This window comes from Rhinopithecus bieti, unplaced genomic scaffold, assembly GCF_001698545.2.
Source record: "Rhinopithecus bieti isolate Rb0 unplaced genomic scaffold, ASM169854v2 scaffold_11161, whole genome shotgun sequence".
Classification (NCBI taxonomy): domain Eukaryota; kingdom Metazoa; phylum Chordata; class Mammalia; order Primates; family Cercopithecidae; genus Rhinopithecus; species Rhinopithecus bieti.
This window is the reverse complement of record NW_016806937.1, coordinates 2,379,078-2,391,307: the sequence shown is the minus strand read 5'-3', so window position 1 is coordinate 2,391,307 and position 12,230 is coordinate 2,379,078. Positions and strand designations below refer to the sequence as shown.

At 43.3% G+C, this 12,230-nt stretch overlaps 1 pseudogene; it reads left to right on the top strand.

The window, feature by feature from the left end:
• The first annotated feature begins 8,660 nt into the window (after window positions 1-8,660).
• On the top strand, window positions 8,661-10,148 carry LOC108533920 (GTP-binding nuclear protein Ran-like; annotated as a pseudogene).
• The last annotated feature ends 2,082 nt before the right edge of the window (window positions 10,149-12,230 follow it).

Here is a 12,230-nt window from a genome sequence, read left to right as displayed (position 1 = left end):
AAGGCCTAAAATCTGATGAAATCTTCCTAAGCATTCAAATACTAACCTAAATCTACACTCATAAATTTAATACATTAAGGTCTTGTAAACATTCATTGTTTTATCAACTTGTTAAATTTTCTTTCTTTCTTACTTTCTTTTTTTTTTTTTTTAGAGGAGTCTCGCTCTGTCGCCCAGGCTGGAGTGCAGTGGCACGATCTCGGCTCACTGCAAGCTCTGCCTTCTGGGTTCCTGCCATTCTCCTGCCTCAGCCTCCCGAGTAGCTGAGACTACAGGCGCCCGCCACCTCGCCCGGCTAGTTTTTTTGTATTGTTAGTAGAGACGGGGTTTCACCGTGTTAGCCAGGATGGTCGCGATTTCCTGACCTTGTGATCTGCCCCTCTCGGCCTCCCAAAGTGCTGGGATTACAGGCGTGAGCCACCGCGCCCGGCCTCAACTTGTTAAATTTTCTTAGACATTTAAAAATTAAAACCACAGATCTAATTTCAAATTCCTTTAAGCAGTTTGAATTAAATTCCAAGTGTCTGATCCTCTAAGACATTAGGTCCTCTTAAATATTTCGGATACCTTAACAGTATCACCGTAATCGGAAACATTCTTCAGCGTGACCCGGATTACTGAGCTCATGGGCTGACTTACTTGCCACAGTCTCTGTGTGTTCTGGCACTCACCCCACCAAGGTGACATACTCTGCCTCAGCTCAGGACTGTGATATGTTAATAGAGATTCTGGGCCAGGCACAGGACTTGATACTGCTTCCGTAATGGTTCTACCCAAGCTGGAAGCTAAACGTCTTGCAGTAATGGGTTTTTTTCTTTTTCTTTTTCTTTTCTTTTTGAGATAGGGTCTCACTCTGTCGCCTGCATTGGAATGCAGTGGCACAATCTCAGCTTACTACTGCATTCACCTCCAAGGCTCAAGCGATCCTCTCGCCTCAGCCTCCTGAGTAGCTGAGGCCACAGGCATGCGCCACTCCGCCCAGCTAATTTTTTGTATTTTTGGTAGAGACAGGGTTTCCCCATGTTGCCCAGGCTGGTCTTGAACTCCTGGCCTCATGTGATCCACCAGCCTCAGCCTCCCAAAGTGCTGGGATTACAGGTGTGAGTCACAGCACCTGGCCAGTAATGGGATTCTTAAGACAACTTGTATCTTGCTTCTGGTGCATTACTTCACCTTTTGCACAACTTTTAACTGCCTGATTTGCATCAGTTGAGCTTCTGCACCCACTGCCCAGGTTGCACTTACTTTACTGCCTCATTCGATTTTCCTCCCTTTTTATTGTTATTTTTGTCTGACTACGCCATTCTTTAAAAAATTATTTTCAGCTGGGCGTGGTGGCTCACGCCTGTAATCCCAGCACTTTGGGAGGCCAAGGCGGGCGGATCACAAGGTTGGGAGATCGAGACCATCCTGGCTAATACGGTGAAACCCTGCCTCTACTAAAAATACAAAAAATTAGCCAGGTGTGGTAGCAGGTGCCTGTAATCCCAGCACTTTGGAGGCTGAGGCGGGTGGATTACTTGAGGTCAGGAGTTCGAGACCAGCCTGGCCAACATGATGAAACCCCGCCTCTACTACAAATACAAAAAAATTAGTCGGTGTGGTGGCATGTGCCTGTAATCCCAGCTACTCAGGAGGCTGAGGAAGGAGAATCACTTGAACCTCGGGGGTGGAGGTTGCAGTGAGCTGAGACTGCACCACTGAACTCCAGCTTGGGCAACACAGTGAGACTCTGTCTCAAAAAAAAAACAAAACAAAACTCAGGGTCCTGAGAATTTAACCATGCCAATGTAGTCTTGCTTGCTTGATTTATTCATTTATCTAGAGACAGAGTCTCCCTCTGTTGCCCAGGCTGGAGTGCACTGGCATGATTTTGGCTCACTGCAACCTCTGCCACCCAAGTTCAAGCGATTCTCTTGCCTCAGCCTCCCAAGTGCTGGGATTACAGATGCGTGCCACCACGCCCGGCTAATTTTTATATTTTTAGTAGAGACGGGGTTTCGCAGTGTTGGCCAGGCTGGTCTTGAACTCCTGACCTCAGATGGAGTTGAGGCCTCCCAAAATGCTAGGATTACAGGCATGAGCCACCGTGTCCAGCCTCATTATTAACTGAAGAAAAATGGGTGCCCTTTAAAGAGTCTGTCAGATTAGGAAACAAAAAGAAGTCAGAAGGAGATAAATCAGGACTGTACGATGGATGCCTAATGATTTCTTGTTGGAACTCTTGCAAAATTACCCTTGTTATTCATGAGGAGTGAGCAGGAGCATTGTGGTGGAGAAGGAGTCTCTGGTGAAGTTTTCCCAGGCATTTTTCTGCTAAAGCTCTGGGTAACCTACTCAAAACACTCTCATAGGAAGCAAATGTTATCATTCTTTGGCCCTCCAGAAAGTTAACAGCAAAATACTTTCAGCATCCCAAAAAACTGTTGTCATGACCTTCGACTGGTCTACTTTTGCTTTGGCCAGATCACTTCCACCTCTTGGTAGTCACTGCTTTGTGCTTTGTCTTCAGGATCGTTCTGGTGAACCCATGTGTCATCTCCTGTTGCAGTTTTTTTTTTTTTTTGGAAGAAATGCTTCAGATTCTTGATCCCACTTATTTAAAATTGCCATTGAAAGCTCTGTTCTTCTCTATAGTTGATCTGGGCACAGCAGTTTTAGCACCAATCAAATTGAAAGTTTGCTTAACTTTATTTTTCGTGATTTCTTTATTTTTCAAAATTATATAAGCCGAACCAATTGAGATGTCTGCTGTTGGCTCTTCCTTTCTTCCTTCCTTCCTTTCTTTCTTTCTTTCTCTTTTCTTTCCTTTCTTTTTATTTTTATTTTTTTTCGGAGTCTTGCTCTGTCGCCCAGGCTAGAGTGCAGCAGTGTGATCTCAGCTCATTGCAACTCTGCCTCCCAGGTTCAAGCAACTCTCCTGCCTCAGCCTCCTGAGTAGCTAGGATTACAGGCACCCACCACCGCGCCTGACTGATTTTTGTATTTTTAGTAGAGACAGGGCTCCACCATCTTGGCCAGGCTGGTCTCGAACTCCTGACCTTGTGATCCACCTGTCTTAGCCTCCCAAAGTGCTGGGATTACAGGCATGAGCCAACATGCCCAGCCTCTTTTTTTCTTTTTTGAGACAGAGTCTCACTCTGTCACCCAGGCTGGAGTGGCTCACTACAGCCTCCACCTCCCAGGCTCAGGTGATCTTCCCTCCTTAGTCTCCTGAGTAGCTGGGACTACAGGAGGCGTGCATCACCATGCCAGGCTAATTTTTTATTTTTGTGTAGATACAAGGTCTCATTACATTGACTAGGCTGGTCTTGAACTCCTGGGCTCAAGCAATCTCCCGTTTTGGCCTCCCAAAGTGCCGGGATTATAGGTGTGAGGCACTGTGCCCAGCTGTGTTTTCATTTTAATTGGGGAAAATGCATAGTTACCGAGAGAAAGTTACAAGAAACACAACCCAATAAGAGACCACAGAGCTCTTATTCCAAGTGAGCCTGGATTCCAAGCTGAGGAGGGGCTCTATGGACTGCGTGGGTCTGGAGCTGCAGAGACCGGGAGACACAGAGCTTGTGCTGCACCTTTAGTGGCCAAGAGCCCCAAGCCTGTGAGTCTGATTCACTGATTCAACACATACTGCATACCCACTTAAAAATGCAAGCACTAGGCTTAAGCACTGGGAATACATCTATAAGCCAGACAGACCAAATTCTTTCTCCCAGAAGCTCAGAACTGAGTGATGGGCAAGACAGACAATAAGCAAATAACTATTTAGACTGTCAAGTGGTAATAAGTGCAATGAAAAAGAATCAGGCAGAGCAATGGGAGAACAAGCATCGGTAGGGTGTGGAGGGGGTGCTGTTTTAAGACTGGGTTATCAAAGACATCCTCTCCAGTAAAGTAGTATTGTGGGCTGAGTAATATCCCCCCAAAATTCATGTCCACCCAGAACCTCAGAATGTGACCTTATTTGGAAAGGATTTTGCAGATGTAATTAGTCAAAGATCTCAAGATGAGGTCATGCTGGATTCAGGAGGTGCCCTAAATCCAATGCTGAGTATCCTTATAATGAGAGGAGAGGGCACAGAGACAAGGTGGCCATGTGGAGATGGAGGCAGAAATTGGAATGACGCTCCCACAAGCCAACCAGATTGGAATGCCTGGGGGCCACCAGAAGCCAGGAAGAAGCAAAGAAGGACCCTGCCCCAGAGCCTTCAGAGGGAGCATGGCCCAATCAACACCTTGATTTTGGACTTCTTAGCTTCCTGCACTGTGAGAGATTATATAGTTGTCATTTTACATTTACATTTTATTTTGAATTAATTTTACTTTAATTTTATTTTGTTCAGTTGCCACCATACTCAGGTTGTGGTCATTTGTTATGGCATCCCTAGGGAGCTAATACAGACAGTGCCTGAGTGGAGCTCTGAGTGAGGAACGGAGTGAGCCGGTGGAGCAGGACCAGCCGGGGCAGGGGCAGAGGCAGAGGGAAGCCCAGTGAGAGAGGGGTACAGGGTGCAGGCAACACTGAGGGAGGAGTGTGTGAGGAGAAGGATGTGGGAGAGAAGGCCAAAGTAGCTTCAGGGAACAAGATGGAGGAGACCAGAGTAAGATTTTTTTTTTAAATGTGTGTATATATGTGTGTATGTGTGTGTATATATGTATGTATGTATATGTACACTCATATTTTTTATATTTATATACTTTTAAAAAATATGTTTTATATTTATATACACATATTTTATATATAATTATATATATTATATATATTAATTATATATAAATATATAATTTTTTATATATTATAAAATATATATTATTATAATATATAAAACGAAACGTTGAAAACGTTGAAAAAATGAAACGTTGAAAGTTGAGGAGAAGAGGGGAAGGTGATAAAGGAGAGTGATACGGTTTCGCTGTGTCCCCACCCAAATCTCATCTTGAATTGTAGCTCCCATAATTTCCATGTGTTGTGGGAGGGACCCGGTGGGAGATAATTGGATCATGGGGGGTGATTTCCCCGATACTGTTCTCGTGGTAGTGAATAAGTCTCACAAGATCCGATGGTTTTATAAGGGGAAACTCCTTTCACTTGGCTCTCATTTCTCTCTTGTCTGCTGCTATGTAAAACGTGCTTTTCACCTTCCACCATGATTGTGAGGCCGCCTCAGCCACGTGGAACTGTGAGTCCATTAAACCTCTTTTTCTTTATAAATTACCCAGGTATGTCTCAGGTAGGTCTTTATCAGCAGCGTGAGAACAAACTAATACAGGAGAGCAAGTGCCCAGGAAATGTCAGAGAATTGCTGAGCTGCACTAAGTGTCCACTGGAGGTCCATGGTTATGAATTTGATGCAAGATGAGTCCTCATGGCTGTGAACCTTTCTCCAGCCATGTCTAACTGCCTGGGGATAAACAGACTAGACCCAGCCACATTTAACCTGGCTTAGGTTTTGCCACATGAATCCATGTGCACACTAGGAGGAGAGGATGAAAATGTTGTGGAGGATGTACTCAAACCAATGAGTTAATAATGGGCTGTGAAATCTAAGCCAGGACAAAGGAAAGTGAGGATGTGACAGAGGTGAGGGAGTGTCCAACATAGGAGAGTAGTATGTTCAAAGTCCCAGTGATGTTGCGTAACTTGAGGCCTCAAGGACTCAGAACATGAGAAGAGAGCCTGAATAATAATAGGAAGGGGTAGTGGAGTGGGATGCTTGAGGGAGAGGTCTTTCCACAAGAGCAGGTAGCTGGGGTGGAGTGAAGTCCTGGGTCATCAAAAACAATGATAGGAGCTGGTGATGATGTCGAGAAATTGTAACTGTCATACATTGCTAGTGGAACTGGAAAATGATACAGTCACTTTGGAAAACAATTTGGTAGTTTCTCAAAATGTTAAACATAGAATTGCCATAGGACCCAGTAATTTCACTCTTAGATATATCATATGTCATGATAAAGACTTATATGTGAATGTTCATAGCCACCTTATTTATTTATTGAGACAGAGTTTTGCTCTTGTCACCCAGGCTGGAGTGCAGTGGCACGATCTCAGCTCACTGCAACCTCTGCCTCCTGAGTTCAAGTGATTTTCCTGCCTCAGCCTTCTGAGTAGTTGGGATTACAGGCACATGCCACCATGCCCAGCTAATTTTTGTATTTTTTGTAGAAACAGGGTTTCACCATGTTGGCCAGGCTGGTCTCAAACTCCTGGCCTCAGGTGATCCACCCACCTTGGCCTCCCAAAGTGCTTGGATTACAGGCATGAGCCACTACACTCAGCCTCATAAGAGCCTTATTCTTTACAGTCAAAAAGTAGAAATGAGCCACATTTGTCAACTGATGAATGGATAAACAAAAATGTGGTACATCCATACAATGGAATGCCCTTTAGCAACAAAAGTGAATAGAGTCCTGATTGCTGCAGTGTGGATGAACCTTCCAAACATTATGCTAAGTGAAAGAAGACAGACACAAAAGACCATATTTTGTATAATTCTATTTAGATAAAATGTTCAGAAAAGGCAAATCTATAGGGACAGAAACTAGATGAGAGACTCTTTTTCAAATGATGAAAGTTATGGAAAATTTGTGATGGCGTTTGCAGAATTCAATAAATATACGAAAAATCATTTTGTGCTTAAAATGGGTGAGTTTTCTAGTAAGTAAATTACATCTCAATGAAGCTGTTGCCCACATATGAGAAATAGTCATTCATGAGAGCCATGGAGAGAGACAATGGGCCAGGCATTAAATATTCAAGAGATGACCCAGGGATCTGAGATGGCTGCAATGAGGGAGGGGTGGTGGGTAGTGGAGGCTGATGGTATGAGTTTAAAAGGAGCTGGGGGGTTTTGGAATGAGAGAGAGGCAATGGTCTGGGAGTAGATACGAAGAAAAAGGAGGACCTACATCCCACCTCTAGACCCAGTGGTTGAGGGGTACAAAGGAGAGCCTACCTCACTCTGTTTTTTGTTTTGTTTTGTTTTGTTTTGTTTTTGAGACAGAGTTTTGCTCTTGTTGCCCATGTTGGAGTGCAATGGCACGATCTCACCTCACCGAAACCTTCGCCTCCTGGGTTCAAGTGACTCTCCTGCCTCAGCCTCCTGAGTAGCTGAGATTACAGGCATGTGCCATTACGCCCAGCTAATTTTGTATTTTTAGTCAAGACGGGGTTCCTCCATGTTGGTCAGGCTGGTCTTGAACTCCTGACCTCAGGTGATCCACCTGCCTCAGCCTCCCAAAGTGCGGGTATTACAGGCATGAGCCACTGCGCCCCGCCGCCTACCTCACTTTAAGAGGGTTGAAGGGAAAGCCATGCCTTCTGGGAATAAGCAGACAAAATGGAGGAGGGAATGGTATGGGCAGGCAATTAGGTGGGAAAATGCTTACTTATGGGAAATGGCAAAGACCATCCTGAGTGAATAGAGTATCAGTAAAGGAATGATATGACAGAAGCGGAGACATATTCATCCAGAGGAAACTCAAACTTTAGGGACCCTCACTTGCTTGGCCCCTTCCAAGCACTTGGGAGGTGACTTAGCAATGTATTCAAGTGGTCCACATGGTTTTGTAAAATTTGTAAAGGTAAGCAGAGAATTTGGGTCTCATCAAAGCTGAGTCGGTGAATCTCTTAATAGGGTATATTTTAAAAAGCTGAGTCAAAATGGAACTTCCCTCCCATCAGAAATAAAGGCAATAGTGCAGAGTATATAGTGATAGCTGAGCGTGGTGACTCACGCCTGTAATCCCAGCACTTTGGGAGATCAAGGCAGGTGGATTGCTTGAGCTGAGGAATTCGAGATCAGCCCAGGCAACACAGCAAAACCCTCTATCTACAAAAAGTACAAAAATTAGCTGGGTGTGGTGTGTGCACCTGTAGCCCCATCTACTGGGGAGGCTGAGGTGGGAGGATCCCTTGAGTCCAGGAGGGGAAAAAAAAAGGACTTTTCTCTTCCCTCTTTTATTATTTATTTATTTGTTTGTTTGTTTATTTATTTAATTTTGAGACTGAGTCTCGCTCTGTCACCCAGGCTGGAGTGCAGTGGCCCGATTTCGGCTCACTGCAAGCTCCGCCTTCCAGGTTCATGCCATTCTCGTGCCTCAGCCTCCCGAGTAGCTGGGACTACAGGCGCCTGCCACCATACCCAGCTAAATTTTTTTGTATTTTTTAGAAGAGATGGGGTTTCACCGTGTTAGCCAGGATGGTCTCAATCTCCTGACCTTGTGATCTGCCCGCCTTGGCCTCCCAAAGTGCTGAGATTACAGGCGTGAGTCACTGTGCCCGGCCAGTTCTTAAGTTTTAGCCATGCTGGTAGAGATGTAATAATATATCCTGATTTAAATTTGCCCCTCTCTGATAACCAGATATGATGAGTACCTTTCCATATGCTTATTGGTCATTTGAATATTCTCTTTTGTACAGTGCCTGTTTGTCTTTTACCAACGTTTCAAAATTTGAATTTGTCTTTTTTGTATTAATTTATGGGAGTTCTTTATATATTCGGGAAACAAGATTTTGTTTTTAATGTATATATGGCAAACATCTTCTCCCAAGTTGTGGTTTGCCTTTTTACTCTCATAATGTTGTCTTTTAATTAACCAATTTTTAAAATGATAACAATTGTGCTTCCGCCATCTTTCCAGCCCCAGTCATATTGGTGTGGAGATGCTTCTGGAAGCAACATGACGATGGCTGCCCAAGGAGAGCCCCGAGTCCAGTTCAAACTTGTACTGGTTGGTGATGTTGGTACTGGAAAAACTATATCCATGAAACATCATTTGGCTGGTGAATCTGAGAAGTATAGAGCTACCTTGGGTGTTGAGGTTTATCTGCTTGTGTTTCACACCAACAGAGGACCTTTTAAATTTAATGTATAGGCCGGGCACAGTGGCTCATGCCTGTAATCCCAGCACTTTGGGGGGCCGAGGCAGGTGGATCACCTGAGGTCAGGAGTTCGAGACCAGCCTGGCCAACATGGTGAAACCCCGTCTCTACTAGAAATACAAAAATTATCTGGGTGTGATGGCAGGCTCCTGTAATTCCAGTTACTTGGGAGGCTGAGGCAGGAGAATTGCTTGAACCCGGGAGGCGGAGGTTGCAGTTAGCCGAGATCATGCCATTGCACTCCAGCCTGGGCAACAAGAGCAAAACTCTGTCCCCTCCAAAAATATAAATATAAAAATAAATAAATAAATAAATAAATAAATACAACTGGCCAGGAGAAATTTGGCGGACTGAGAGATGGCTATAGTATCCAGTCCCAATGTGCCATTATAATGTTTGATGTAACATCAAGAGTTACTTACAAGAATGTGCCCAACTAGCACAGAGATCTGGTATGAGTGTGTGAAAACATCCCCATCATGTTATGTGGCAACAAAGTGGATATTAAAGACAGAAAAGTGAAGGCAAAATCTATTGTCTTCCACCAAAAGAACAATCTTCAGTACTATGACATTTCTACCAAAAGTAACTACAACTTTGTCTTTTGGGATTTTTGTTTTGTTTTTTATTTTATTTTATTTTATTTTTATTTATTTATTTTTTGAGACAGGGTCTGACTCTGTCACCAAGGCTGGAATGTAGTGGTGTAATCTCGGCTCACTGCAACCTCTGCCTCCTGGGCTCAAGTGATCCTCCCACCTCAGCCTTCTGAGTAGCTGGGACTACAGGTGCACCACCACACACAGCTACTTTTTGCATTTTTTGTAGAGACAGTGTTTTACCATGTTTTCCGGCCTGGTCTCAAACTCCTGGGCTCAAGCGATCCACCTGCCTTGGTCTCCCAAAGTGCTGGAATTATAGGCATGAGCCACTGCACCTGGCCAAAAAGTTACTACAACTTTAAAAAGCCCTCCTCTGGCTTGCTAGGAAGCTTATTGGAGACCTTAAGTTGGAGTTGGTTGCCATGCCTGCTCTTGCCCTATGAGAGGCTGTCATGGACCCAGCTGTGGCAGTACAGTATGAGCACAAATTAGAGGTTGCTCAGATAACTGATCTCCTGGATGAGGATGATGGACGACCTGTGAGGATGAAGCTGGAGCCCAGCATTAGAGTCTGGTTTTATAGGAAGCTATCCTGCGATGTCAGTGGTGCAGCGTGTGTGCCACTTTATTATCACCTGTGGGATGCCAAAGGACATGAATAGGCTTCGGAGTAAATGTGGCAGTTCAAAAAACACCTTCATTGTTTGGACCTGCATCTTTCACTGTTTTGGAACACAGTTGATTTCTTCCTGAGTTTCAAATATGAGACACTACAGTCACACCACGGTATTCAGTGGTGAAATCTTGTTTGTTACTATCATTCCCATTCCTTTTCATTTAGAATCAGAAGAAAGTTGTATTTCAAATATCTAAAAAATAATTACAATAAAATCAAAATTTTCAATATTTTCTTTTAAGTTAGTGGGTTTGTTGTCCTATTTAAGAAATCTTGGTTGGACATGGTAGCTCACACCTGTAATCCCAGCATTTGGGAGGCCAAGGCGGGAGGGTCACTTGAGGCCAGGAGTTTGAGACCAATCTGGGCAACATATCAAGACCCTGCCTCTATTTAAAATGCAAAAGGGAAGAAAGAAATCTTTATCTACCTCAAGACTTTGAAGATATTTCTCTAGGCTTTTATCTAGAACTTTATTGTTTACTTTTCACCTTCAGGTCCACCCTCCACCTAGAATTAATTTTGTGTATGTTATAAGGTAAGAATCAAGCTTTAATGTTTTAAAATATGGATATCAGCACCACTTATTGAAAAGATCATCATTTTTCCTCCTGAATTTCTTTAGCAACTTTGTCACACATCACATAAGCTGGTTTCTAGTTTTTGTTTTTTTTTATGAGATGAAGTCTCACTCTTGTCACCCAGGCTGGAATGCAGTGGTGCCATCTCGGCTCACTGCAACCTCTGCCTCCCAGATTCAAACAATTCTCCTGCCTCAGCCTCCAAGTAGCTGGGATTACAGGCACCTGCCACCACACTCTGCTAATTTTTGTATTTTTAGTAGAAATGGGGTTTCACCATGTTGGCCAGGCTGGTCTCTATCTCCTGACCCCAGGTGATCTGCCCGATCCCAAAGTGCTGGGATTACAGGCATGAGCCACTGCATCTGGCCAGTTTCTAGATTTTGTTCCATCAGCCTATTTGTTTATCCTTGTGCAAATACTAACTGTATTAAGTTTTGATACCTGAAAGTGTAAGTCTCCAGTTTTGTTAAGTGTCTTGAAGACTGCCTTCGCTATTCCAGGTCCTTTGCATTTACATATAAAATTTAGAATCATCTTGTCAGTTTTCACCAAAAGTCCCATGGGGATTTCAATTGGAATTGCATTAAATTTATAGATCAAATTGTTAACATCTTAATACTTGTCTGTCATTCTAAGTATATAGCATATTCTTCCATTTATTTACATCTTCTTTAATTTATCTCAGCAATATTTTGTAGTTTTCAATGGAGAAATCCTACCAAACTCATCAGATTTATTTCTAGGAATTTGATATTTTGGTTCTATTTGTAAGTGGTGTCTTTTTAAATTTCATTTTCTAGTTGTTCGTTGCTGTTATATAAAAATATAATGGATATTTTGTATATTGATTTTATATCCATTGAACTACCTAAATTCATGTATTAATATTAACCATTTGATTGTAGTTATCTATACTTATAATAATGTAATCTACAAATAATGACTCTAACTTTTTTCTTTCCAATTTTATACCTCATAATTCTTTTTCTTACCTTATTGCACTGGCTATGACCTCCAGTACAGTGTTGAATAGAAGTGATTAGAGTGAACATCCCTATCTGGCTCCCAACCCGATGGGGAAAGGCTCCATTTCACCATTAAGTGTGATACTAGCTGAGATAGTTTTGTAAATAGCCTTCTTCAGAATAAGAAAGAAAGAAACTAAAACTGGGTATGGTGGCGTACAGCTTTAGTCCCAGCTACTCTGGAGGCTGAGGCAGGAGGATCCCTTGAGACCAGAAGTTCAGGCTATAGTGTACAGCATGATTGCATTTAGGAGTAGCCACTGTACTCTAGCCTGGCCAATATAGCAAGATCCTGTCTTGGATCTTGCTATCCAAGACAGCAAGGAAGGAAGGAGGGAGGGAGGGAAGAAGGGAGGGAAGGAGGGAAGGAAGGATTATAGTTTGCTGAAAGTTGTTTCTTTCTTTCTCTTTCTTCTTTCCTTCCCTCCCTCCCTCCCTCCCTCCCTCCCTCCCTCCCTC